This window comes from Spermophilus citellus (genome assembly GCF_964194105.1).
Source record: "Spermophilus citellus genome assembly, chromosome: 8".
NCBI lineage: Eukaryota > Metazoa > Chordata > Mammalia > Rodentia > Sciuridae > Spermophilus > Spermophilus citellus.
In genome coordinates this window covers 32,951,541-32,978,919 of record NC_138189.1, presented here as the reverse complement: position 1 = coordinate 32,978,919, position 27,379 = coordinate 32,951,541, and the positions used below count along the sequence as shown (strand labels likewise).

General features: G+C 39.4%; 1 protein-coding gene and 1 long non-coding RNA gene across 17 annotated transcripts in view; one reads left to right on the top strand and one right to left on the bottom strand.

Moving 5' to 3' along the window:
• Positions 1 to 27,379, bottom strand: part of LIMCH1 (LIM and calponin homology domains 1) — a 320,832-nt gene that overhangs the window by 238,849 nt on the left and 54,604 nt on the right. The gene's annotated exons all lie outside the window — the stretch shown is intronic.
• On the top strand, positions 4,008 to 6,128 carry LOC308654976. Its single transcript, XR_014023354.1, has 3 exons — positions 4,008 to 4,130; positions 5,805 to 5,912; positions 5,995 to 6,128. It is a non-coding gene; the product is annotated as an uncharacterized lncRNA (long non-coding RNA).

Genomic DNA, 27,379 nt, shown 5'->3' with positions numbered 1-27,379 from the left:
CCCAAACCCAACAGATCTATAAAATTTAATTGATAAAATAGGTATAGGTCTTAAATTAAAAAAGAGAAATATATTTTTTCCTAATTAGGGAGATTCAAATCTATAGAAATATAGAACATATATTTCAATATATTATATATTCTAATATAAAATATGTGTAGTATATATGTATAAGTATAATTATATATTAATATATAACAAATTAATAATATGCCTACAACATAAACGCAGTTTTTTATCCATCAATGTCATGAACTGCATTGTGATCGCCTCATAATTTACATAATGAAGCCCCAATCCCTGGTACCTCAGAATGTGACCTCATCTGGAAACAGGGTTCTTACAGATATAGCTAGTGAAGTCACAGTGAGGTCCTACTAGAGCAGGGAGGGCCCCTAGTCTGATGACCAGTGTCCTCATGAATGGGCATGTTGGACACAGGCACAAGAGGGTGCAGCGTGTGAGTGTGAAGATGGCCGAGGGCAAGGGCCTGGAACAGATCCTCCCCTCAAGGCTCTCAGAAGGAACCAATGCTGCCAACTCCCTCATCTGGGACTTCTAGACTCCAGAACTGTGAGACAATACATCCTGTGTGTTGTTAGAGCCCCAAGTTTGTGGTACCTTGTTACCTTGGCCCTAGCTGCTAATATTATCAATATCCTAACAAATAAGTGCTAAAGTTTGGAATTGCCAAATCATTCCACCATCTAACCCTGGCTTATTTTCCTGGATTTTTTTTTAAACTGTGATGAAACATGGCATTGACGTTGCAAGAATCTATCCTAAGAAGACAAGTGGGAAAGCGCAGATTCACGTACAGGGAAGATAAACTTCATAACACTGTTCGTAACAGAAGAAAGGGAGAGAAAGGAGGAAAATGTAAGCAAGGTACAAATCCAATCCCTGTGGCCTGGAGCTGGATGAGACCAATCCATGAAGAGGGTGTAACCAGGTATGGCTGTTAAAGGGAGGAGAAAAAATAACACCTAACCCGACTTGGAAGAGGAAGGAAGACAAGTAAAAGGGGCAAACCATATTCCTAAGACTTAGGAAAAAGTTGGCAGGGCAGGGGAAAGGAGAACAGATTCACCCCTTGTATCATGGAAAGCACCCAGTGCCAAAGAACACGGCCCGGAGCTCTGCAAAGCAAGAGAAGAGGGCTGGGGACAGGAAAAGGGCCAAAAGACCAACTAAGCCCTCAGCACACTGGGCTGCACATGCTAAGCCAATGGCCACCAGAATGGTGCAGGAGGGGTGCCATTAAGTCACGGGCTACATAGCAAAAATATCAGTTTTTCTACCAAGTGCTGAACTCCTAAATGTGCTTGATAGCGTAATTCTATATTAGCATAGTGGCATCAGAAATTTACAAGTGTATTTCTATTTAAATTGAGGGTAGATGCTGAAAAACTCTTTTACTGAAGAAGTGAGAAATTCAAAAACAGCATGGCGACCACCATTCCAACCAAGGGATGTGCAGTCCCTCTTTCCCCTTGAGGCTGAGGCTGTAGCTGCACCATTAGCCCAAGAAAGGAAGGGTGTGGGATGAAAGGTATGGGATCTGCGTTTCCCTCTGGGGTGACGAAAGTGTTCTCCAAGTGCTTGTGCTGATGGTTGCACAACTCTGTGAATATGCTAAAGGACACAATTTGAACACTTTAAGTGGGTAAAATGTATGGTTCATGAACAATTTCTCAATAAAGCTGTTTCTGAAAAAAAAAAGTCTTCAAGAAAAAAAAAGAAAGAATTAACTGTGCTTCGCCTGCACATTGCAAATATTTCTTGTAATTCCCGGGTCAGTGCAGGCCAAGGAGAAAGCAGGAAACATTAGGAGCACTTGGATAAATATGGAAATTTCTTCATCCGAGAGGAAACAGACCAGCATGTGCAGCTGAACTTGAACTTGCAGGTGGAATATAACTTCAGAACAAGAGCCTCGGAAGCTGTGTTCTGTCTTCATATCTGTGAACCGGAGTCGCGGGGCCTGCTTGACCTGTCCCATCAGGGCAGAGATTCTTCTAGTCTGGCACAACTAACACAGCCTCTGTGGCTGAAGTTCTAGAAGAAGTATAGGCAAGATGCATGGTACAGCATGACTGCACACACCCGTGTGGATGGATACACATGGATGCACAAGCACACGCTGGGAACCACACACAGTTTACAAAACAGTCGTACCTCTTACCATGCTCTGGCATTTCTTTGTACTGCATTTTTTTTAAATGCTGGTCACAACCCACTGGGTTTATTTCATTACCCTCATAAGGGTTACAACCAGCACTTTGAAAAATCAACGTGCTACAGATAAGGAGATGAAATGGGCATTCATCTTACAATGATCTTCTCCACTGATTCGCATTTCCAGGATCTAGAATTAATCCACTCCACAAGAATTTTCCCTCAGTTGAATGAAAGATGCAGCAATTGACATATGTTCTATATTATGAAAAATACAATTTTAAGAGCACCTATGTAATTCCCCACTCCATTATTTTATTTTTAAAAAAGAGTAATTGTTTTCCTTGAAGATTCCATGAATCATAGTCATCTAGTTTGGATGGACATCACTGCATTAGTAAAAATGGCATTCAGCTGCCCAATAAATTTCTTACTTGTTTCCACATAGAGACAAGAATGATGAGACTGTTAAAGAAACAGATATCAGTATTTAGTCCAAGTCACCCCAAGTCCCTGTAGACTTCTCTCAAAGCATTATCTAGTGAAATGCAATGGATAGGGTCAACCTTCAAATTTGTTTCTGATGTCTCCATTACACTGATCCACATCAGACTCAATTCTCTTCCTCTCTCTCTCTCTCTCTCTCTCTCTCTCTCACACACACACACACACACACACACACACACACACAGAGTCATTTTTCCTCTTCTTCTCACAATAATTCAACTTCTGAAGTCACTTTGAAAGAAACTGAAAGATCAAGGAAAACATTAGGGAGGTTATCACTTGTCTTTACATAAAGTGTTAGCAATTGGATTTATGTGAAGCTTTCACTAGTTTAATCATAAACATACGGCTGATTCCTTTAAATTCTTGCTAATTGCCTAAGGGTTCATGTTGTTGTCTTCAAACACTTACTCAACACATCCCTCCAGTTGTTCACCATTCCAGAAAGGCTGGAGGATGTGTGATATATTAATTCATTTGCTAGCAAGAAAATAAAGCAATCAGCATTCAAAATTCACTTCATTCTAGCTGGGCACAGTGGTGCATGCCTGTAATCCCAGTGGCTTGGGAGGCTGAGGCAGGGGGATCACGAGTTCAAAGCCAGCCTCAGCAACAATGAGGCCCTAAGCAAATCAGTGAGACCCTGTCTCTAAATAAAATACAAAATAGGGCTGGGAATGTGGCTCAGTGGTTGAGTGCCCCTGAGTTCAATCCCCAGTATCCAAAAAAAAAAAAAAAAAAAAAGAAGCCTCACTTCATTCTAACTCTTCCCATGCTCCAAATTCTGATTTCTAGAAGTTACGATTCCAAAAACTGCATATTTGTGAATCTATTAAGATGATCTTCCCTTCCCTGTTGGTTGAAGATCTAGTCTTTCACACATTTTAACACATGCTGTGTGGCATTAATAAGACACAAGTGCAACGGGTAAAGGAATATAAGCCTGAATCCTCTCCACCTGTGGCACTACCCTAACTCCTGCACCTACTGTGCCACCGAATCCTACAGGTGTCATCAGAGCTTCAAACAAGTAATGATTGACAGAATGGAGACCCCCACACACACCATGACCCATTGAATCTAGTTTAGAATTGCTCCCCTCATCTTCAGATCTGAAAACAGATGGGCAGCAGCCCTCAGGTCCTTTGACAAGAAAGACCTCTTTAGAACCATTGCTCAATGTACTGAAGGCTCCAAACCATAATCCTTCAGGGAAACTTCATTCTGTTTTATTTGAACTTTTAATGCTTTCCACAATTGCAATTCTCAAGGAATTCATTCATGGAGGGAAATAAAACCCATTTAAAATTGATATATATTTATCTCAGCCACAAAGAACTAAAGTCCTCCAAAGAGAGCATTTGTTTCACCAAACCATTCTGGGAATGCATCCGGAAAGAAAACGGTACTGCCAAGACCAACAGATAACAAAGCAAGATAGAAAGGTCAGTAGCTACCCCCATCTCCAGAATGCACAGGAACTCTAATCTCAGGCCATCAGAGCAAAATTAATTTCCATTTTTAGGCTAAATAAATTCCATTTGAAAGTAGTATGGAAAGATACAAGTCAGTGGACAGAGAAGGAAAACCTTTATGCTTTACTTGAGTACCTAATTGGAGGAACTAATGTTAACGACCCACTTTGACTGTTTGACAACCCACTTTGTTGTTTTCCTTTGTAAATATGAACAGTGTGCTTCAGTTGCAATTTTTGTTGCCAAAAATTTGTGATGACACAAATTCCACAGGTACTCCTGATCCTTCCTGCTTTACAGTAACATTCCAGGGGAGTCTCCTCCCAGAAGCCTACCATCGCTTTCCACCTAACTTGAGCTTGGGGGGACACTGGTCCACCTTTCATGGTCCATCAGGCAACAAGTCACCCATCAGAGGATGGACTTAAAAAAAGGCTTCCACAAAATTAATAGACTGGAAAAAATGTTGAAGAACCTCTACATTGTACCTACAGAAGCACAGTGGTTATTGAGCAAGACACTGAGCTGGAAGAAGTTGACAGCATTGTCATTAAATAACCCAGCTCTTTAACCTCAGTCTGGTGGCTGGTCAACATAGAGACAGTGGACAGTCAGGTTTCGGCAAAATATAGTCCACAAGATTTTTTTATAAAGACTACATCCCTAACCACTTAGAGAAGGAAAGATTATCATAAGAGATACTCAAATCCCCAATGTTGAGCAAGACTGAAAATTCCATTATTTTGATGGCCAGCGTAGAGGACACTGAGGATTCTCAGGATGCCTCTCCTTCGGGCTGGGGGAACCTCATGTTGTACTTGGCTAGGGTTTGAGGTGTGTTAGATCCTTTGTTCCCAGGGTTATTCTGGCTGCTGTGATATGTTGACCACCCAAATGAGAGAGAGAGATTGCCAAAGATGCCGTTGTGTTGGGCAATGGAGGGTCACTACACGCACAAGCTATGAGCTGGCCTCACACAAACCAAGCAGTTCCAGATTCCACAGCCTTTCCTTAGGGTCAAGCTCATATGTTAATATTGATTTTTTTTTAAAAAAAATCTAAAATTGCATGTCCTCCTACCGCTTCTCAATGAAATTACAATAACAAACTCAGGCTATGTACCCTGCACAATATAAAGAAAATACATAAATGTATATATATATATATATATATATATATATATATATATATACACACACACACACACACACACACACACATACATGCGACTGAAAAGTCACCAAATGACTATTTAGGAGTATCAAAAATAGAATTTTGTGCCAGAACTTAAACTCAAACCAAATGAGTGTCTAAGTTTGGGGGACTATTCAGCCTCCCAGAAACTGGAAGATTGCCTCTGCCTCTCAGCCATCTCTTGCACACGCTCCATCTCTCTTTAGTCCTGCTGACAACAGCTATCCAGATAGAAATATCAGCACTGCCATGATGACAGAGTCTACCCTGGCAGATGCAGCCTGTTCTAGCAATCATAATTCTAGTCAAGTCTAGTCAGCTTGCATTTCCTTAAGTCTACGGGTACATCCTTTGAGGCAAAGCAAACACATAGAAAATGCCTAGTTACTTATTTTAACAGTTCTCTACCCCCGAGGCTGGGCAAATCCTCTTATGTTCTTGGCATGCTAGAATCAGAGGTTCGAAGCACCTGCTCCATGAGTCTCTCTCCTCCAAGCTGCTCCCTTGGCTGATTGAGAACATTCCATTTTCTCTGGCAGGAGAGCTTTCCTTCACCAGGTGTGTATATCCAACGTTTTTAGACAAGAGTTTAGCCATTGCTTATAAATACTGTAGATTAACAGATCGTCATTTCTCCTAGGAAATGATGCTTTTGGATCACATGTGAAGGTTTAAAAAAATACAGCTGCCCTGGCTTCCTGAAATCTGGAAAGCTTTACAACATGAAAGAAGAATGGTTTCATTGGATAATAATCCATCTGCAATAAGAGCAAAGTCCATACTACTATTAAATGTATTTATCCACTGATTCATCTGAATATTCCTTGATTTGCTTTAAATACTATAATCAAATGTTGTTATTTAATTCAACAGAGATTCAGGAAAAGCAATTTAGAGTCTCACAGGTGGTCTGAATTCACTATGTTGGTCTTGTTTGATGCATTCCCCAGAGCAGAAAGAAAAAGCATCCTATATGATTTTTCCCCTTCTTTATGTTGGAGCATGAGACATCACTCACCAAAAGTGAGACTGTTGCTTGCTAGCTTATGTTTCCATTTAAACCAATCTCTTAACTAAACACACATGAAAAATGATAGGACCCTTCCTTTGATAAAAATCTAGCATCAAACATTGGCAGGCGAAGTTTAAGTCACTTCCTGAATTGTTAAACAAACACAAAAAGAATCACCAAATGCATTTTTATGTTTCCTTTCCACTTACATAGCAATTCCTTTCTTCAAATTAAGAATCTTAGTTTTCCAGCTTGAATGACCAGTGTATAATAACCTAATTACATGTGCCAAAATGAAGGCAGGAGGGATAGAAGACCTTCGCTCCTTGAATGATTAAAATTCAGTCTGCAATTATTTCCATACTGCATCCCTATAACACGTGTGCTTTTGTGAGAAGCTATATTTGGATTTCTGAGTATTAGAGAGTCTCTTTCTTTGTCAACAGTCAACCCAAATGAGAACAAAGGAAGTTTGTTTGGGAAACACAGGTGGTTTCAACCCATAACAGTGACCAACACCAATGTAGTTCTCAACTATTGCTCAAGTCAGAGAGTTAACTGGTTATATACCCCGTTCCTCCCATCACTCATTTGTTTCACGAATACATATTAGAGCCATGTGGATGTCAGAGAATATGCTATACATGTACAAAAGTGCATGGAAATAGATACTGATGGTGAATGGCCAAATGTGTGTCTTCTAAAAATGCCTTTTGGCCCAACTATTATGTATAACTATGATGCACTAACAAATGCATTAATTAAAAAATAAAATAAGGGCTGGGGTTGTGGCTCAGTGGTAAAGCACTCACCTAGCACATGTGAGGCTCTGGGTTCAATCCTTAGCACCATATAAAAATAAATAAATAAAATAAAGGTATTGTATCCAACTATAATTTAATAAACAAATAAATAAAATGAAACCAGATGGCTATTTTTTAAAAATACAAAAAAAAAAATTGGCAGGTTATTCTGGCCCGTCTGTCCTCTTATTTTATTTTTTTTTATTTATTTTATTTCTTTTTAAGAGAGAGGAGAGAGAGAGAGAGAGAGAGAGAGAGAATTTTTTTTTAATATTTATTTTTTAGTTCTCGGCGGACACAACATCTTTGTTGGTATGTGGTGCTGAGGATCGAACCCAGGCCACACGCATGCCAGGCGAGCGCACTACCGCTTGAGCCACATCCCCAGCCCCTGTCCTCTTATTTTAAAATTAATGTCTAAGAGAAAGAATCATATCTCTTGTTTCATGTATGGTCTCCAGTTCTCACTAACCCAAGAGTTTAGGGACAGTAGACAAAGAAGCAAAACTATTTCCGATTCTATTTACTCTCTCTTTCCTTAGTATACCTAAAAAGGGAAAAAAATCAATATAAATACACTAATAAATATTAAAATACTATTAGCTCATAATACTATTACTTTATACTACCAAACCAGTTTTTAGTAGCAAAGCAGATGTTTAATATTAATTTTAAAACAAACTTTCATTCTTGAAGAATGAAAATAAAATTCAAACAAAAAAAGAGGTTATTATACACAACTTTGCCACCTAAGTCCTAAATAAAGTAATACTATTCAGAAGTCAGTCTCTACCATTTAGAAATGCATTTTTTTAATTTTTTATTTTTATTTGCTCTTTTTAGTTATGCATGACAGTAGAATGCATTTTGGTAAATTATACATACATGAAGTACAATTTATTCTAATTAGGATCCAATTCTTGTGGTTGTACATGATGTAGAGTTATACTGGTTGTGTATTCTAATACAAGGATAGGAAAGTTATGTCCAATTAATTCTATTATTCTTCCTCGTCCCCTCTCCCCTCTCTTCCCTTTGTCTAATCCCATGGACTTCTATTTTTCTCTCTCTACCATCCTCCCTTGTTTTGAGTTAGCATCCACATATCAGAGAAAACATTTGGCCTTTGGTTTTTTGGTATCAGCTTATTTCACTTAGCATGATATTCTCCAGTTCTGTCCACTTACCAGCAAATGCCATTATTTCAGTCTTCTCTAGAGCTAAGAAATATTCCATTGTCTATACATAGCACAATTTCTTTATTCATTCATCTGTCGAAGGACACCTAGGTTGTTTCCATAGCTTGGCTATTGTAAATTGAGCTATTATAAACATTGATGTGGCTGCATCAATGTAGTTTGCTGATTTTAAGTCCTTTGGGTATAGACCAAGGAGTGGGATAACTGGGTCAAATGCTGGCTCCATTCCAAGTTTTCTCAGGACTCTCCATACTACTTTCCAGAATGGCTGCCCCAATTTGAAGTCCCACCAGCAATGTATGACCCGTACCTTTTTCCCCACATCTTTGTCAACATTTATTGCTACTTGTATTCTTTATAATTGCCAATCTGACTGGAGTGAGATGAAATCCCAGCATAGTTTTAATTTGCATTATAAATGCATTTTTAAAATATCTGTGAAAGATTGTTTCTAATTTGTTTTCCAAACCTCATGCATATATTAGATTTTGAGGGTGGGGAGGAAGAAAAATTCCAAATATTTAATAAAAATTCCACTCCCACCTTCATTTTCCCGCCTATTAAAAACCAAGGCACAATAATGTCTTCACCAAATCAAAAAAAAAAAAAAATGACAGATTCGTGTATGAGAGAAAATGCCCTCAATTTTTAAGTCTTTCCTCATAGAAACTCAAAAATGAGAGAGTGGGGGGATTGAGTTAAGGAAACTAGAACAAATACTAGTAATTTTTAAAGTACATTAATTAGATCTTTACTTAAGATATTATTAATAGATTTTATTAATAAAGAAGCTGTTCAGGTTTTAATCTCTCATTAAAATAGAAGCAAGTTTCATTTTTCATTAATTTCCATAATAATTTAATTATGCATTTCCCTGTCTTCTCCTGTAAATTAATTTCAATTCAAGAGGGCAGCTGAATTTTAATCCCTAGCAATCCATGGTGTCCTTGGCTTTCCTTGGCAATGACATGATGGAAAGATGCACAGCACAAGGGAAACAGACCTCCACACCGTGACACAGAGGTGACACCTAACATGAAGGAAAAGAGAACCTATGAACAATGAGAGTCAAAACGTAAGATCAAACTTATTATTCTGCCATAAAGTAGTACCTAGCACTACTAAAGGCTTCTTTATTAATTTCTTTTATACCGTGTCAGCATAGAATTGGGTCGGCCAATAGACAGTGTTTTTCTTTTCTTTATTTTATAGAACCAAAAATTCCAAAATATTGTTTATTGTCTCTTAGACTGAAGAAACTCAAATGGTACCATATTGTGCCTTTTAACCAACTCTGGCTCACATAATGAATTGTTCTGCTAAGTATAGGCAGTTTTCACACTTCTGCCTAACAGGTTCTATTTTTGTTGAAAGTATCAAAGTGAAAAATAGTTTAGCAGGATGTGATTTTCCTATAGAAACACTATCCTAATTAGATGCTAGTTTTCAGATTAAAACACTCAGAAGTGGGCTAGGGTTGTGGCTCAGTGGTGGAGAGCTTGCCTAGCACTGAGTTGGATCCTCAGCACCACATAAAAAATAAATAAAATAAAGGTATTGTGTCCATCTACAACCAAATAAAAATTTTTTTAATTTAAAAAAGCACTTAGAAAACAAAATTACTACAGATGCCCTATTAAATCACCTATAAAGAATATAACTGCATGATCAATGTGATTCTGCAACCTGTACACTCAGAAAAATGAGAAATTATACCCCATCTGATTCAAATATATGGTATGTCAAGATCATTGTGCTGTCATGTGTGACTAATTAAAACAATTTTTTTAAAAAAAGAATATAAGTGAGCATTAAGTAATATTTTCTTAAAATTGTTAGTTATTGCTATGGTTTCGGTATGTCCCTCGAATGCCTGTGTTGGAAAACCAGTCCCAAATTTCATGTGTTGATGGTGTTTGAAAGTTGAGCCTTTCGGATGTAATCAGGGGGGTGAGGCCACCCATGATGGCATTAGTGGCTTTATAACAAGAGGAAAATAGACTGCAGCTGGCACACCTACTCTGTCTCTCTATATGTGATGTCCTCTGCCATACGCCAGAAGAGCCTCAGTGGTGGCCAAGCAGATGCCAGCGCTATGTTTTTTGAGCCACCAGCCTCCAGAACTGTGAGCCAAATACACATCTATTCTTTACGAATTACCCAATCTAAGGAATTTTGTAACAGCAACAGAAAATGGATTAAGACAATAATGAAGGGCAAATTAACAAAAAAATCAATACTAACGTTTATTTAAAGATTTTTTAAAATGTCTACTTTTTCCCTTCCTCTAGCAGCAAAGTACAAAGTATAGGAGTACTGCCTTAATCACGAAGCAGCCAGCAAAGTGCAGAGGCCACAGGAAACGCTAAGTCAGATGAACAGATCATCAGGTGAATCAACAAGGACTTCCAGAGAAGCTAATGCAAGGATGGATGTTCTGGCACCCTCCTCTTCCTTAACTCCCCTCCCATGTAAGTTTTGCTGTAGGTTTTAGAAATCACTGGGCGTTTCTCCTGTAGGAGGCTGCAATGCACTCCAATTTGACTGGTGAGCAATGACTCGGGTGTACTGAATGAGAGCCTGGAAACCAAGCCATCTGTCAGCTGGAGGGTTTATCTTCCACATATTCAATTTTAGACTCCCAACTTTCTCTTCCTTCCAACATTTCTCTTCATTCAAAGGAGTCTGGCTTTTTCCCTGGCATGTTCTCACCACATCCTTACACCAAAGCAGAACTACTTAGTAAAGTATGATCTGTGAATCAGTCATCACCAATCCATGACATCATAACTTACAGGGAATTAAGATGCACATTTAGAAACTTCTGAGGCAATTTGGCCAGTTCCAAGACATTCAAGCATGGGATCAAAGGATTCAACTTGCTGAGCAAGACATGAATCTGTTCAGATGTTGGCCAACAGGACTGGGTGAGTTGCAGATGATGATCACAGCATACTAATCATGTACAGTCAGCCCTGTGTTACAATAGATTGGAGTTTTAAAAAATTAAAAAAAAAAAAGAAAAATAAAAAAAAATTGTCTTTCATTAGATGGAGTCAGATAGATCCAGGTCTGAGTCCCTGCTCTACCATTTAGCTGAGCATTTACTTAAACTCTCTGAACTCCAGTCCTCTCATCTGAGCAGCTATAGATGAAAGAGGCTGAATTTCTGTTAAATGAGCAGTGCCACCCTCATGTCACAAAATAAGAGACTTCAGTATTGTTCAACACCAGGGTCAGTGATGTACTTCAGTACGCTATGGATGTGATCAGCTGCATAGCTATGTTGAAAAAAAAAAAATGATAGTTCTGGGCAATAGTTATCCTGTCACCAATTCATGACATCCTAAATGATAGGGATTATGAACAAATGCTCAGCACCTTCTCATACCCCAGGTAGAAACAAATTCAGGGCACACAAAACTGGATATGGATATGATCATCCCGTGGTCACTGCAGGGTCCTGTTTTAACCACGTGTGACAATTCACTTTGGGCCATGGTGAATGCAAAAAATTCTAAACTCTATCCAACAACAGCCAAAGACCCAAAAATAGCTTTCCCAGACTGCTCTAATGACTTACAGTCAGGAGCATGGACAAAGGCTGAGGTCCCACAGAATAAGGGGGAGTGTTGAATTTATGTGGCAAGTAGAGGAAAATACAGCGATAACTTCAACTAGTGCATTGGGCCATTCTAGCCACTCTGCAAATGAAAAACAAAAACAAAAGCCTTTTCGCATGACTGTGAAACCACCTGCAACACCCTGAGCACAGGATCTGGCAAAAGCTGATAGCAAATACCAGTTCCCTTTTGATCCTTCCTATGCTATTTTTTGCCTGTAAGACTCTGTTTTAATTCTTTCCGCCTTGATTTAAGTTAATTCCATTACAGAGTTTCCTTTCTATCTCGTATAAATGCCAGCTGGGTGGAAGCCTAACGATATGTCAGGGACACTGTTCACACTGGTTCTGAAGTTTTTGCACCCTCAAACTGCAGGACAATCAGCGACAGTCCTCAAGGGACTACTGGCCCCAAACAGGAAAGCCCCATAATGCCGGGACTGATTTATAGCATCTGTCATCAAGCTCCAGCTCAGGCTCCTTGCACGCTTCTGGCTCCTGTTTCACTAGTGGAGTGAGGGGGTCACTTGGGTCACACAGGACCTTACAAGGTTTCTGGGGAGAATAATGGTTTTTCTGTATTCCTTCCTTACAAAGGCAGCTGATCAGCACCACTGTCTAGACATGCGAAGATATTTTTCATGGGCCCAAATAGGTTGGTTTTTTGATTTGGGGTGTGTGTGTGTGTGTGTGTGTGTGTGTGCGCGCGCGCGCGCAGGCATGCACATGTGTATACGTGCATGTTTAAGTGAGAAAGGGATTTTCTTTTATTTTAGAGCATGCACCCAGCTACAGTGGCTCTTCTGCAAGTCCTTCTTAAGAGAAGATTTTTTTTGGTATCAAAACTCACATTCAGAAACATATATATGTTTCTCAAAATATCATATTTCTATTTATTGTGGAGTTAATTAACAATGCACAGGTTAAATTTATAGATTTCCCAGGAATTTGGGAATAACAGGACTGGAATGGAGACAGGCTTAAGGGATGACGAGGCTTGCAAAAGTATGTGAAACTTGTAAATTAAAGTAATAATAATAATAAAATGTTTATATTTTAAAACAGTCTGTCGTATGATCTAATTTAGAATTGCCAAAATAAAAAAAAAAAACTGAAAACGCTAAAAAAAAAAAAAAAACCTCACATTCAGAAACAATGGGGCATGACAGAAGGGATCTGAGCTCCGTAACAGTGTGTGACATATTGCCTAGGGACTCTGGAGATGGCTTTCCTTTTTAGATTAAAGGATTCACTGTTCAGATAGGAAATGCAGAACACCAGCAAGAAGCTTTGCATCTTTACTCTGATTTTCCACTTTATAATAGAGGTCCTTATGGCTTTTTTCCCCTACTGGCTCCACACTTCTAATATATACCCAGACACTGACCAAATCCTAGATTCCTGTCCCCCACAATTGATTAAGTTTCCATGGGCATGACCAGAGCCTATGCACACAAATTTAGAAATTTCTGAATTCCATTTCCTGTTCTGACAACATCCCTCACATAGATTGCCTTAGTGCCATTATTTTAATTATTTCACATGCCGCTTCTACAATCCTGATGATAAAATGGAAAAGCTGTTTTGTTGGAACTCAAATAGCACAATGACAATATTAGGAAAAAATCTCTCACAGTATTAACTGGTGCTCAAAAATTATTCTTAATACAAGCTGTTCCCAACATATGGACATTATTTCCAGTGACCCAGACTCATGGGCAAGGCTCTGAGGAAACCTGCAATCCCCATCCTCCCCTTTTCTAAGTTAGGAAAACTCAATGAGAAGTGTGAATGTCCAGAGGTGCCACCTCTACAGGACAAAGACCTGCAAACAGTGAGCAATTTGGGACCCAGGTATCTGGATATAAGTCAGGAGACAAAGACTCACAGCACCTCTACATTGGAATGAGGACTCCTGTATCCTAATTTATAACCCAGAATGTTTGGTGGTGTTTTCGTTTTTGCTTGTTTTTGTTTTGTTTTATTTTGTATGGTGTTGGTGTTTTGGTACTAGGGTTTGAACTCAGGGGCACTTTACCTCAGAGCTAACCTCCCCAGTCTTTTTTTTTAATTTTTTCATTTTGAGACAGGATCTTCCTAAGTTGCTTAGGGCCTTGCTAAGTTTCTGAGGCTGGCCTTGAACTTGCCATCCTCCTGACTCAATCTCCAGAGTTGCTGGGCTTTTTGGTGTGCTCCATGGTGACCAGCCAGAATGAATTTTTTCATAGGAACACAAAATTTAAAGAGATTTTTCTTGTGACTCTGTTAACCTTATGAAAACTAAACTTTATTTTAAAAAATTATAAGTGAATTGAAAACTCCCTATGCCATTAAATGTGCAGCAGATAGGCTATTCTGGTTATTTCTTAAGGAGTCAAAGTCTTCACAAAAGGATAAGTGGTAATGTAAGTCATGTAGGGACATTTGTTTTCATATTAGTTCTAGAAAGGACCATGTCAATAAGCTGCTATAATACAGGACTCTGAAGATAGGATTTTTGAGATCCTGAAAGCTTACACTCTATATTGACTTCTACTTGACACATTCCATTTGATACATTTGCAAAGACCACCCTCTTGCATGATGTCCCCAGAGAGGTTCTCTGTGGCTCTAATCCAGGTTCAATCATTAACCATTCAACCTGGACAAAGCTATTGAACTTTGCTCCCTAGTCCTCAATGTTCTTATTTATCAAAAAGAGAGAGATAATATCTTACTAGGAGAATGAATGGGGAAAGAATCAAGCTAATTCTAGCTTTATTCTGCATTCAGATGAGCAGAAATGGTATCTTGAAGCTTTCTAAGTGACTTTGGCTTGCGGGTGGAGGTGAGTATTCATTTCCAATTGCTGCCATAACAAGTTACCACGTTAAATCTAGTGGCTTAAAACCATGCGTATCTATTCTGTTGACAGCTCTGGAGGTCAGAAATCTATAGTATTTCTTCTGGAGTCTTCAGGGGGGTGTTTCTTCTCTTTTGCAGCTCCTAGAAGCCACCTGCATTCCTGGGCTAGTGGCCCTTCTTCCACCCTCAGAGTGCACACTGCAGCACCTGGTTCCATCACCATATCTCCTTGTTGCTTCTGACACCCATTTCCTCTTATAAGGACCCTTGTGATTACACAGGGCACACTCAGGTAATCCAGAATAATCTCCCCCATCTTTGCTTAATCGCTCTGCAAAGTCTCTTCTGCTATTGAACATAGTCAGAGGATCCAGGGATTAGGTGGTGAACCTATTGAGGGAGTCCCTGTTTAGATTACCTGATGGAGGAAGATCTAATTGTAAATAAATCTGGCAAATATTGACTCCAATGCAATAAATTAAACAGCTCCTGAGGACCCAGTCTTTTTTGGCATCATGCCTAGTCACTCAGACTTCTTGCCTTCCTCCTGCTCATCTTCAAGATGAGAAGAAAATACATCTCCATTATCATGGTGACATGGGCGAGCCCAAAGCAGATGACTTTATTCTGGATTCTGGCTTCCATTTACTGCAAAGTGGCTAATCTGGGCTGCTGTGTGGCCTGGTGACAATGGGATCCAGACAGGCTAAATCTCCAAGCCTGGATTGTCCATGAGCATCTGCAGCTGCCGTCCACAGCTTGTGGTCAAGGCTGGGGGTGCTGCAGCCAGCTCTGGGTCTCATCCTCCACCCAGTTCCTGATCGAGAACATTAACTCAACTACCCTCTGAGTCTTCCCTTCAGGTAACTCAAGAGCATCTGGCTCCTTCTGCCACCTCACAAAAGACGACAGAGAACTGTGAATGCATCTAGAGCTTCGCTCCACCTGACCTCACCATTCCTTCTCTGCTGTGGCCATGCTCCCCTTCCAGGCTGGCTTGAGGTTACTCCACACAGCAACCCCTGCCCAGAACCCCAAAAAGTGAATGGCTCTGCCTTTGGTGTTTCCATCAGTCTCTGCCCTCAGGACTCAGGTCCACCTGTCTAATTTTGGTATCAAATCTCTCCTTTCCTGAAGCACTCACTACTCCACCCATCCAGAGATATAGTCTATTTCCCTACCCTTGAATCTGGATCCAGTCTGTGACTTCTTTTGACCAGCACAATATGGTGGAAGTAAATGCTGGGACCTCCAGGCTTTGTTTTGTTGTTGCTGTTGTTGTTGTTGTTGTTATTGTTTGTTCATTTGTTTGTTTTTGCAGTGCTGGGGATCAAACTCAGGGCTTTGCACATGCTAGACAAGTGCTCGACCACTGAGCTACATCTCACACAAGCTTAGCTTTAAGAGGCCCGGAAGCTTCTGTTTTCTCTCTTGGAAGCCAGCTACCGAAGAAAGCTCAACTACATGAGGCCACCATTTTAACAGGGAGTCCAAACTCTCTGGGTAGAGAGGCCATGTGAAGAAGCACTGAGGTCCCAGACATGTGAAAGGAGACTACTTGGACCTTCCACCAAACCCACTATCAGCTGAAAACCAGGAAGAGTAAGGCAGTCAACTCATAAAATCTTAAGAAACAATAAATTGTTATCACTTGAAGCCACTAAGTTTGGAGAGGTTTCTTGTATCACAATAGGTAACTAAAGCAATCAGAAAAAGCAAATTTAAAAAAAAAAAAAAAAAACCTATATGTCCCCCCTCAAAAAATGTGGTCCCAGCAATGCAATGATAAAGCAGATAAAAAATTATCAAAATGTAGTCAGCAGCCAATTCACCAGAGGGCAGACTCATTTGCAAGGGTTTTGTTGTGCTTTGTTTTTTAACTAAATGTGCTCACTCATTTAATTCATCTGTAGCCAAAGAACCATTTAGACTACTTTTTTTTTCTTCCCCAATTAGCATGCAGAGATTTCCCTCAAGGTTAAGAGAATGTGATATGCAAAGTCACCAGACCACTGTCCTGAATAACAAACCAAAGTCTTTTGACATCAGTGAGAAAATTCCTCAAGAATGCAAAGGACATAATGCCAATGGTTAAGTGTGAAATTCCAGGGTATTAACCCTTCCTGAGATGCTGTCTTATTCAGTTTTATTCCTGGTTGATCAAAAGGACCATGAAACTAGATTGGAACATTATGCACCAGACTCTACTGCCTACCTAAAAAACAAATTATAATAGGAACTTGATCCTCTTAAGATCTCTCATATGTCCTATATTTTAGCAACCAGTTTTTAAGACAGGAAAGATCACTATCAATTAAGAATGGTATTCAGCCAAGTAAGTCTCATAATTCAATGCAAAAATCCCAAACTATAGCTGTCCCCCTGGGCCTTGATGTTTACCTTTGGAAATGTTTTTAAAGGGAAAACTAACAATGAAGCCATGTACAAGTGATACTATTCCAAACAAGGACAGAGGACCTCTGGATTTAGTTACCAGGCCAATTTGTTTAGAAAGTTGTCAGGGGTGAGAAAAATGAGAGAGTAATTCAGACAGGGAGGTGGGGGCTATTTGTTTTTCTAGTTCCATCTTTACCTCTCGACTTCTTCTCTTTATTAACCCTCCTGTTGCAGAAGCAGATGAGAGACCACCCATCCATGAGATCCAAAGTCACAAATACAGAGTTACAGGAAAGCCAGGCTCTTGTGTTCCAAGGACAGCAACAGTACTTATATTTTAATGCCCCTCCCCCCAAGAAAAGTTTAGAGTGTACAAAAAGCTAACAACACACCCTGTTATTTTCAGCGTCACAATCAACCGACTCAGGACAATGTTCACAAAGCATGCATCAGCCAGGAACATGACCTCCCAAATCTGAACTCAAACTTACCTGCACAGTAGAGCTCAGTGGAGAAAAACAAGGCATTTTGAAGTTGAAAGGGTCTGGATTCAAATTCCAAAATGAGCACTTTCTAGCTATGTCACCTAGAAATAATATTTAACTCCCAGACTGCATTTCCTCATCTGTAATATTTTAAACATCATTTTAAACCTTGCCTAACAAGGTTGAAGGAAGATTAACTATGGTTTTATATGAAAAGTGAAAACTTCAGTTAGGTACCAGACATACATTAGTTGCTGCAGTTTGGATCTTTGATGTTCTCCTGGAGGCTGGTGTGTTAAATTATTAGTCCCCAGAGTGGTGCTACCTAGAGGTGGCAAAACCTTTTAGAGGTAGGCCTTGTGGGTGGGAAGTCCTTGAAATCACCAGGGTTGTATCCTTAAAGGGGATTGTGGAAATCCAGCCTCTTCCTTTTTTTCTTTTCCTCCATCATGTACTCCCACCATAATGTGCTGCCTCACCACAGGCCCAAAGTAAGAGGGCCAATCGATTATGAATGGAAACCTCCAAAACTGTGAACGAAAATAAACCTTTTCTCTTTATAAACTAATTATTTCTGTTACTTTGTTATAGCAACAGAAAGCTAACTAACACATCAGTTATTCAATTAGTGTTAGTGTTATTATTAAAATTATGAGTTTTTGTTTTATTTTCCAGTAGTAGTGACACCAACCCCCTTAGCACTTAATCATTGCTCACTAAGGAATCACCCACAATTCATAAGAGCATAAGAAAAGATTTATAACTGAATGAAAATAGAGAATTTGTTCTATATAGAATCCAACAAACATATGAGGAGCAACATGAACGGAGGAAAAAGCAGACCTGTCATAATTAAATAAGATCTTTGTTGAGTCAACTGTATCTGCAACTGCCAGAGGATTCAAAGTCTGTTTTGTTCTGTTGTTGTTTGCTTTTTACTTTTGTTTTTGTTTTTTGGCCAGTTCATGAAAAACTGATTCAGCTAAAAGCCTTTTGCTACCCTGATTTTATTCCCAGGAGGCCTTTAAAAACCAGTAAACATTGAGCCAACTTATTGGACACTTATTACATGTCAAACATTGTTGGCATTTTATATGAGTCACGCTTAACTTTCACAAGAAGCCTTTGAAATAGTTCTTGAATTCATTCTTACTGAGAATGAAAGAGATGGAAAGAGATTAGGTGACCTACCCAAAGTTCTACAGGTTATAAAGGGTAGGCCAAGATTCCAGCCCATATCTGTAGATTCCAGAACATCTGCTCTTTCAACCAAGGAGAGGGAGGTGGTGTGCCTCAAGGCTTTGAGAATGTCCCCTGAATTTTGCAGAGAAGAACAGGAAATGGATTACTTAATCATTTTTCATTCCATGTCTAGACTCTAGGAAACAACCCATCACCCACTAGGAAGCAGATGAGAAGCACAGGGCTGTGAACCCTTTACTGGACATGCATCTGAGGAGGGTGGAAAAATAACAATCTGAGCATTCAGTTGCAGTTTAGAAGGTCAGCACCAACTTCAGACAGACTCTGAGATTTTAAGTGATGAACTTGCTTGTGTATTGTGTAGAACTGCTACTTTCCATTATGAAGCTATAATCCTGGTCTATTTCCAATTTCAGCACTGAAAGAAACATGGGGGGTGGGGGGTGGGGACCAGAAAACCAACTGGCTTTCAATGGAATTCTGAGTTTTAAGCCAGCATGTAATAAAGAAGTTATTCTCTTTAGGCACACTCAACTTTTAGACTGCAAACACATGGCAAAAACACAAAAAAATGATGTTTCACATATAATGTTTCGAAGAAAACCCCCCAACTTGAGTAAAATTAAGAAAACCAATTTTTCTTGAGCAGTTTAAAGTCTGAAGATTATTTAGTAGCTATTTGTAACTTTCAGAAAATAATTATAAACACTGGAGAAATGGGACAATAAGGGAGATATTTCCAATCTTTTTTTAAATAGAGATGGTTCTAAAATGATCTATATTTTTGTGATTTATAAACCTGTTTCCCCAAAACTAAATTTGTCAAGGTCTAGAACATGCTCTGCCTACTCATCTTTATGCCACCAGCATCCATTGAAGTCATAGTGGACATTAAGCTGTTCACCAAATTATTTCCAATTCAATTCCCTCCAAGAACATGAGAGGGTTGTGGTTCCCTGTGGTTCCATGCCTACTTGAAGTTAAGCATGACTCTTCGGTGTGCCCTGAATTATCTTCATTGTCTAGTAAATGAACACAAGTGGCAATAATATTATTTCCATACACAAGATCCATATAATTCCCATCATATAGGTAAAGCATGATTCACCAAGTTTCTTTTTCTTCACTTCGCCATGATAACCTGGCAACATTCCAGATGAAGAAGGCTCCATCAACCTGTATCCGCAGGTGAGGTCTACACAGAACCAGCCCTCCAAGTGTATGTAGCATAGGCAATAACGAAAACTTTGTTGTTTTAACAACTGAGATTTGGATATTACTTGTTAATGGCAGCACAACCTAGCACATCCTGAGTGACAGAAAAACAACAACAACTCTGAATGAAACTTAAAAGAAAAAAATCAAGAAAAAAAATATAAGTACAATGACAACTTCCACTGACATCATCATTCTTCTTTCATAATTTTTTACAAGTTCAAATCTGTACCACAGCCTGATATAAACATTAAGATAACCAAATTGAGTATTTGTTTGAGCACAGCATGATGCTACCAAATGCCAGCATCATTTCTCAAAGACACTAAAATCTGCAGAGAACCGTCTGCTTATATATCTTATGCTAAGATAATAACTATGCTCCTCAGAAATGAGTACCTTTCACTCAATGGCTAAACTCAAGTAAATTTATATTCAAGTAACCCTAACCCAACCCAAAGGTCAGAGCACTAGAAGCAAAAAAAAAAAAAAAAAAAAAGACAAATGTTACTTTGTAGAACAGGAATATTTAAAGAGCCCCCAGGGAAAATGAGAACAATAAAGCAAACCAAAAACAAAAACATACACTCCAGAAATGGTGTGCAGATGGACTATATAATATCAAAAAATATGCTACTAAGTGAGGCAGAAAGAACTCAGCACAGCCATGTAAGTAAGCACTCTCCCTCTGTTTGAACACATCTGGAGGATTTGCACCTGCTATTTATGTTGCTGTACACGGCTTCCTTCCTTCCCAGGCAGAGAGACGTCAAGTGACAAGGTCATTTCATGTGCAACTAGGAAAGGGAGAAAGTCAGCAAAAATTAAGAGATGGAACCAAATGCCTGAGAGAGGCAAGGAAGAAGATCTGTAAGAGACCCACACACGTCTTCAGGCATCAGTGAGCAACCATCGAGAGAGTCGACGGGGCGCCCCCAACCCCAGCTTGGCTGGCAGTGGTTTCTCATTCCCTCTCAGGATGTGATGTAGATACTGGGTGTGAACTCTTCTTCAGTCCTACCTGGAACTAGAGTCTGGTCTTTGCTCCCAGCATTCCACTAAAGATAGGAGCCAGCCCGTGGCTTTTTTGGAGTTGGAACACACCTATCAGAATATTGCATGGACCAGCTGTCACCTTTTACAGATGGGGAAGTTAAATGGCTCACTTAGAGTCACATATCCAAATAATTACAAGCCACTTAAGATCTCCAAATGGATGGATTTATTGTCTGCCTTTTGATCCTCAACCTGCTTTCTGTCTTGGCCACTTCTGACACCACCACTATCAGCTCATCTCACTGAAATTAGCCTCTTCCCTGGGACTTCTTGATACTGACCTCTCCTCTTTCTCATTGCTTTCTTTTTTAGTTCTTTAACAAATATGTCTATGGTACTTACTCTAAGTGCTTTAGAAATATTAACTTATTTAACCACAATAATATGGAGTAGCTAAAACTCTTATTCCCATTATACACGAGGCCCATGAAGATAAGCAACTTGCACAGGGTCTACAGCTATTAAGAGGCAGAGGATTCAAAACCAAGCCAACTGGCCTCAGCCAGAGTTCACAGTCTTAATCACTACCTTGTGCTGTCTCTTTCTAAAGCTGCATCCCCTTCTCTCCCAAGATTAGAAAGTTCACACTCCCCTGCTTTAAGAGGTCACTTTTGAGGATCTCAATTCCAGAAGAATCTGTCAAGCTGTTGGGACCACCCAAGGAAAACTGCTGATTATTCCCCAGCACATATTTGGAGAATTTTTCCCCCCTAATTGCTCAATACCTACAGGGGAAAAAGAAAACCAGTAAATGATTCTTTTTACCCAAGTGGACTCACCATTTGGTGTGCAAATAAGGTGAGGAAATGGAGCCCCAGGGGGAAATGAGAATAATAAAGCAAACCAGAAAACAAAAGCATACATTCAAGAAAATGTGCACAGAAGGACTATAATATCAGAAATACGCCTTTGAGAGTGAGGCAGGAAGAATTATCTAGCCCCAAGTGGAAGGAGTTAAGTTAAAGATAAAGCAAAACCTGCACTGAATTCATCAGGAATGATTGATTGGAACTTAACTGGGAACTCATTTGTTTGTACAATCTAAAGAAGGAAGGAGTCCTGTTTTGGTAAGATAACCTTGAGTCTGGCTTCTGTCTTATTTTTGTTGTGTATTTTTGTAATTTGGGGTTCGCATGAGCAGGAGTGCAAAGGTCTCCTGGCAAAAACTCCTTTGTTAAAATTCCAGAAAAACAAATAATCAACACTGATGTTTTGGAACAGGCTACAGCTGCCCTGCTTTCAAACATGTTACCTTCCACTTCTTCAAGGAAATGAGCACACAAAGGCTTCCAGAATCATCTGACCCAGGGGAGGTCACGGCACAGGACCAACTGATTTCTTTTCTAAGACAGGGAGAGGGCAGTAGGGTAGAAAGGAGGAAATGAGCATGCAGACTGATAAACACAAAGCTGCCCATTCTCTTGACCCCCAGGCAGAAGGAAAACAAAATCCATCATTTGTGAGCTTGAAGACAAACTGTATGTGGCACTTAAATACACACATGATATGGCCTTCCTTTGAGTCAGAAAAATGAACAGTTCATATAGGCACACCCTAAATAGTTTGTGGTAGAAAGAAGGAAAGGCAAGAAGAGCAACAGAAATTCTCAAAAAATTAAAGTGTCTGTAGCCATCAAAACAGCTCCCTCACTGGGCGCGGTGATGAACACCCATAATCCCAGCGGCTCGGGAGGCTGAATCAGGAGGATTGTGAGTTCAAAGCCAGCCTCAGCAACTTAGCAAGGCTCTTAGCAAATCAGCAAGACCCTGTCTCTAAATAAAATATTAAAAAGGGCTGGGGATGTGGCTCAGTGGCTGAGTGCCCCTGAGTTCAATCCTCAGTACCAAAAAAAAAAAAAAAAAAAAAAAAAAAAAAGCCAAAAAACATCTCCCTCTCTAAACTTTCCAAGAAATACTCCGATGTAAAATGATGTCATCTGGCCACTTTCTCTGATTACCAGATAAAATAAGGGCATACTGATATTCATTCATTCACTGACTTATCCAACATTAATTATATGCCTCTCTCTGTTCCTAAGAAGCACGTGAGGTACTAGAGATAGACAAATACAGGTCTGAGCACAGCTAATTTAAATATCTGAAACGCTTTAAGATCTGAAATTTTTGAGTGTCTACATAATAATACAAGTGAAAAATTCTACACCTGACCTCATGTGACAGGTCACAGTCAAAAGGCCAGTGTGTAACACTGTTTATTCAGTGTCCTCAAGGGGAAAAAAAGATCCTCCCAACCCCCTCATCTTGGAATATGCAAACTTAATTTCATGCAGAAAATCATTTTAAATGTTTTATAAAATTACTTTCAAGCTATGTGTATAAGGTGTATATAAAACATAAAAGAATTGTGAGTTCAGACTTAAGAAATCTCCCTGTGTGTATATGAATACACCTAACTATTAAAAAAAAAAAAAAAAAACTGATGCCGGGCACAGTGGTGCACACCTGTAATCCCAGTGGCTCAGGAGGCTGAGGCAGGAGGATGGTGAGTTCAAAGCCAGCCTCAGCAAAAGCAAGGTGCTAAGCAACTTGGTGAGACCCTGTTTCTAAATAAAATACAAAAGAGGGCTGGAGGTGTGGCTCGTTGGTTGAGTGTCCCTGAGTTCAATCCCTGGAATCAAAAACAAAAACAAAAACAAAAATCTGGAATCTAAAATTTTTTTCTGCTCCCATCCATTTCAGACAAGGAACATTCAGCCTGTATGGCCACATCTCCATCCATGGCCTCAGAGTGCAGAGAGTTAGCTGGAATCTTAGGCACATGAAAAGGATGTTATTTTATGTTCCAGGAGAACAAACGAATGTATTTATTACCTAGACTTGACCTGTAATGATTATTTTAGATGCAAGGAAAATCAATATCAATTCCTCCATAACTGTAAACTATAAACATAAGGGCCTAGATTTTTCCACTAATTTCAACAAGTTTGTTTACAAAGACCCGTCAAACTATATCAGGAATGGGGTGGCTCTTTTGAGTAATAATGTTTCCCTGCCAACACTAAGTCGAAAGGGAGAGTCCCTGGCAGGAAATAACAATGGCTGAATGGAAATAAGTACAGTACATACCAGACCCCATCTTTCCTCAAATAGGAAAGTTAGCAACGTGTAGAGAATCCTCCAAAGCCTGGGTTGTCTGAATTACTCTAAACATATAATATTCCTAATATAAAATTTGCAGGCTAAAGTTACGATTCATAAATTTAACCAAATTCTCCTATGAAACAGATGTACTACTATACACACCTATCACTATTATAAAGAAGAATGTAGGAAAGCGCTTCTTATATTCATACCACGAAAAGAACTAAGACTCACATGGAATCTTACAGGAATCTTTTCACTCTCTCAGATTTCATAGTTAAGCAGCCTCAGTTTCAGATCAAAACCACTCCCATGCATATAAATGTCTTTAAAACAGCAGCACCTCAGACATGTGCTCAGCTGCCCAGCAACCCCAGTTCTCTGAAACAGTCATGAAGCTGGAAATTTAAGTGTCTGCATATGTGAGCAGAATCCCAAACAGGAAAGCCCCCAGCAAGAAGAATGAAGAAGAGGAAATGTGTTAGGCAACGGTTTCAGAGATTAGCAATGGAGTGTTCAAGCCAACACCCACAGACACACCAAGTGTAGGGGGGAAAGACATCTAAAAGGAGAGACACTCAGTTAAAAAGTACCAGGCAAAAGAGATAGCAGACGATGGATATAGATGTGGAGTGGGAGGAAAGAGACCCCCTGAGAACACTGAGAAGTGAGGGTAGAAATCAAGACCACAGCAAGGGTGTTAAAAAAAAAAAAAAGTCGAAATGGGAACGCTTCATGGGATCAAGACCCTTCTCAGATATGAAGCCATTAGAAATCAGTCTCTGTATCAAAAACAAGCAAATGGCTCTTTACACTCTGTTCCATGTTCAAGATTTTTTTAAATGTTCAGAAGAAAAACAGATATGTTCTTCTCAACTTAAGAATTCATTTGTACCAGGCAATGAGCAATGCTGTATTCTTTGAGCACTGATAAAGGAGGAGAGGGACCAAGAGTGGCTAAGGCATGTGGTTGGCAAGGGGAACATTTTCACAATTGAGAGACAGAGCTAATCAGGATCTAACACAGACACCCAGGGGGAAGACCAAAGAAGAATTTTCCTCTTTGACTGTGGAACATAGAAGTAGTACAGATTTCCTGCAGGAAACAGAAGATGAATGATATCAATAGCCACTCCATCTGACCCAAAGGAATCCAGTTTTTAAAAGGCAGACTGGGCGACAGCTAACAGCGACAGAAGCAAGAAACCTTTTCAAAGAGCAACCATCGACCACAATTCCTTATCCACCATTCCAGACGCTCTGAAAACTTAAATCTCAAATTCTCTGAAAATTTAAACTATGCTGTTTGGTGAAAATTCAATAAGTGACAAAACCTGATCTGATGATATATTTGTCTTTATTTATCTAATGTGAACAACCATAAGTTTCATTATCAGAAATAACCATGTGTTTAAATTTGGAGCACTGCTACTAGACAAGTATGTTGTAAGTACTGTATCAATTTTTTTTTTTTTTTTTGTACCAGGGTTTGAACCCAGGGGCACTTAAACACTGAGTCATATTCCCAGCCCTTTTTATTTTCTTATTTTGAGACTTTCTCACAAGTTTGCCTACAGTCTTGCCAAATTGCTGAGGCTGGCTTTGAACCTGCAATCCTTCTGCCTCAGCCTCCCAAGCCACTGGGATTAAAGGCATGCACCACTGCTCTCAGCTCGACATTTTTAAATCTGGGAAATTCTGAAATATGAAATGTATTTGACCTTACGAGTTTCAGATAAGGGTCTGTAGATTTAAATATGGTAAGATTACTTCAAGCAGCCAATAAGAATTTAGGGAAAAGAGCCTTTAAATTTGACCTAGGTTCTGTCATTCAACTGACATTTTAAGAGCACTCACTATGTGCCTGGTACTAAACTAGATGTTGATTTATTTCCAGAAGTTCTTAAGTTGATTTTTGCCTTACATATAAAACAAGGTCAAGAATAAGAATCACCATAAGTGCTTAAATTGTTAACATCATGTCATGTTTACAGGGAGAGAAGGAGGACTCTCTGTATCATAAGCAGAAGGCATTCTAATACACCTGGTTGTTTTTTTTTAAATGTATAAAAGATAGGAATTATAATCATATCAAAATGACAGGAAAAGGGGCAGGTGGGAAGAGACTGCACGAATCGCCATATATGTTTCTACTTATTCTAAAGCTGAGAACATGGCTCACAGGAAAGAGGAACCCTGCAACTGGCCCTGCCAACCCAACACCAGGGTGCCCCTGCAGCTTCATGATTTTTCTACAGCTCACCTCCACCTCTCCACCAAGCCAAGTATTAAACACTTATCTTTCCCCAAACCCGATGCTTTAACAGCATTTCAGCCTAAAATTTAACTTCACACTCAACCTCATGCAAGACTTCTCCACAGCAATCAATCACAGAATATATGATCTGTTCTCTTTAACACCCTGCCTCCCCCAACACATACACCTCCCTCCTAAGCTGTAGGATTTGGGAAGGCAGGAACTGTGGGACCCAATTGTCTAACCTCCTCTGACACAGAGGACTGATTACCAACTTTGTCTGAATGAACTGCAGAACTCAAGTGAAACTAAGAAACAATGTCTCAGTAAACTTGCCAAACTCATTCAAACATTGTTATTATTTTATACCTAATTTAACAATGTGTCAAAGAAAATACTCTGCACCCGGATTCACCAATTTTTATTGGTTGCTTAAAGTAATCTTATGAATTAAAGATCCATAGAGCCTCTCTTGAAATCCTTGGTACCAGATACGTATTTCAGAATTTCCTAGATTTTAAAGTTACTTCAGTACACATATCCCACATTACATAAGGCAATGGGCAGGCCTGCTCTTTACACTCACTTTGCAGTTCTGGTGACTGATGGCAGAAAAGGGGACAGGGGTGGCATGAAAAAAAGGGTGGAGAAAACAACCATCTCCATTAAAGCAGAAATCAAATGTATTACTAGAAACTACTAATGAAACAGTCCATGAATCATACTGAACCAAAAATGACTACAGTACCACTACTACCAATAATAACATATACTCTATACTAGGCATTTAAGGCTCACAGCATCCCAAATATAGATACAAGCCTCAGTTTC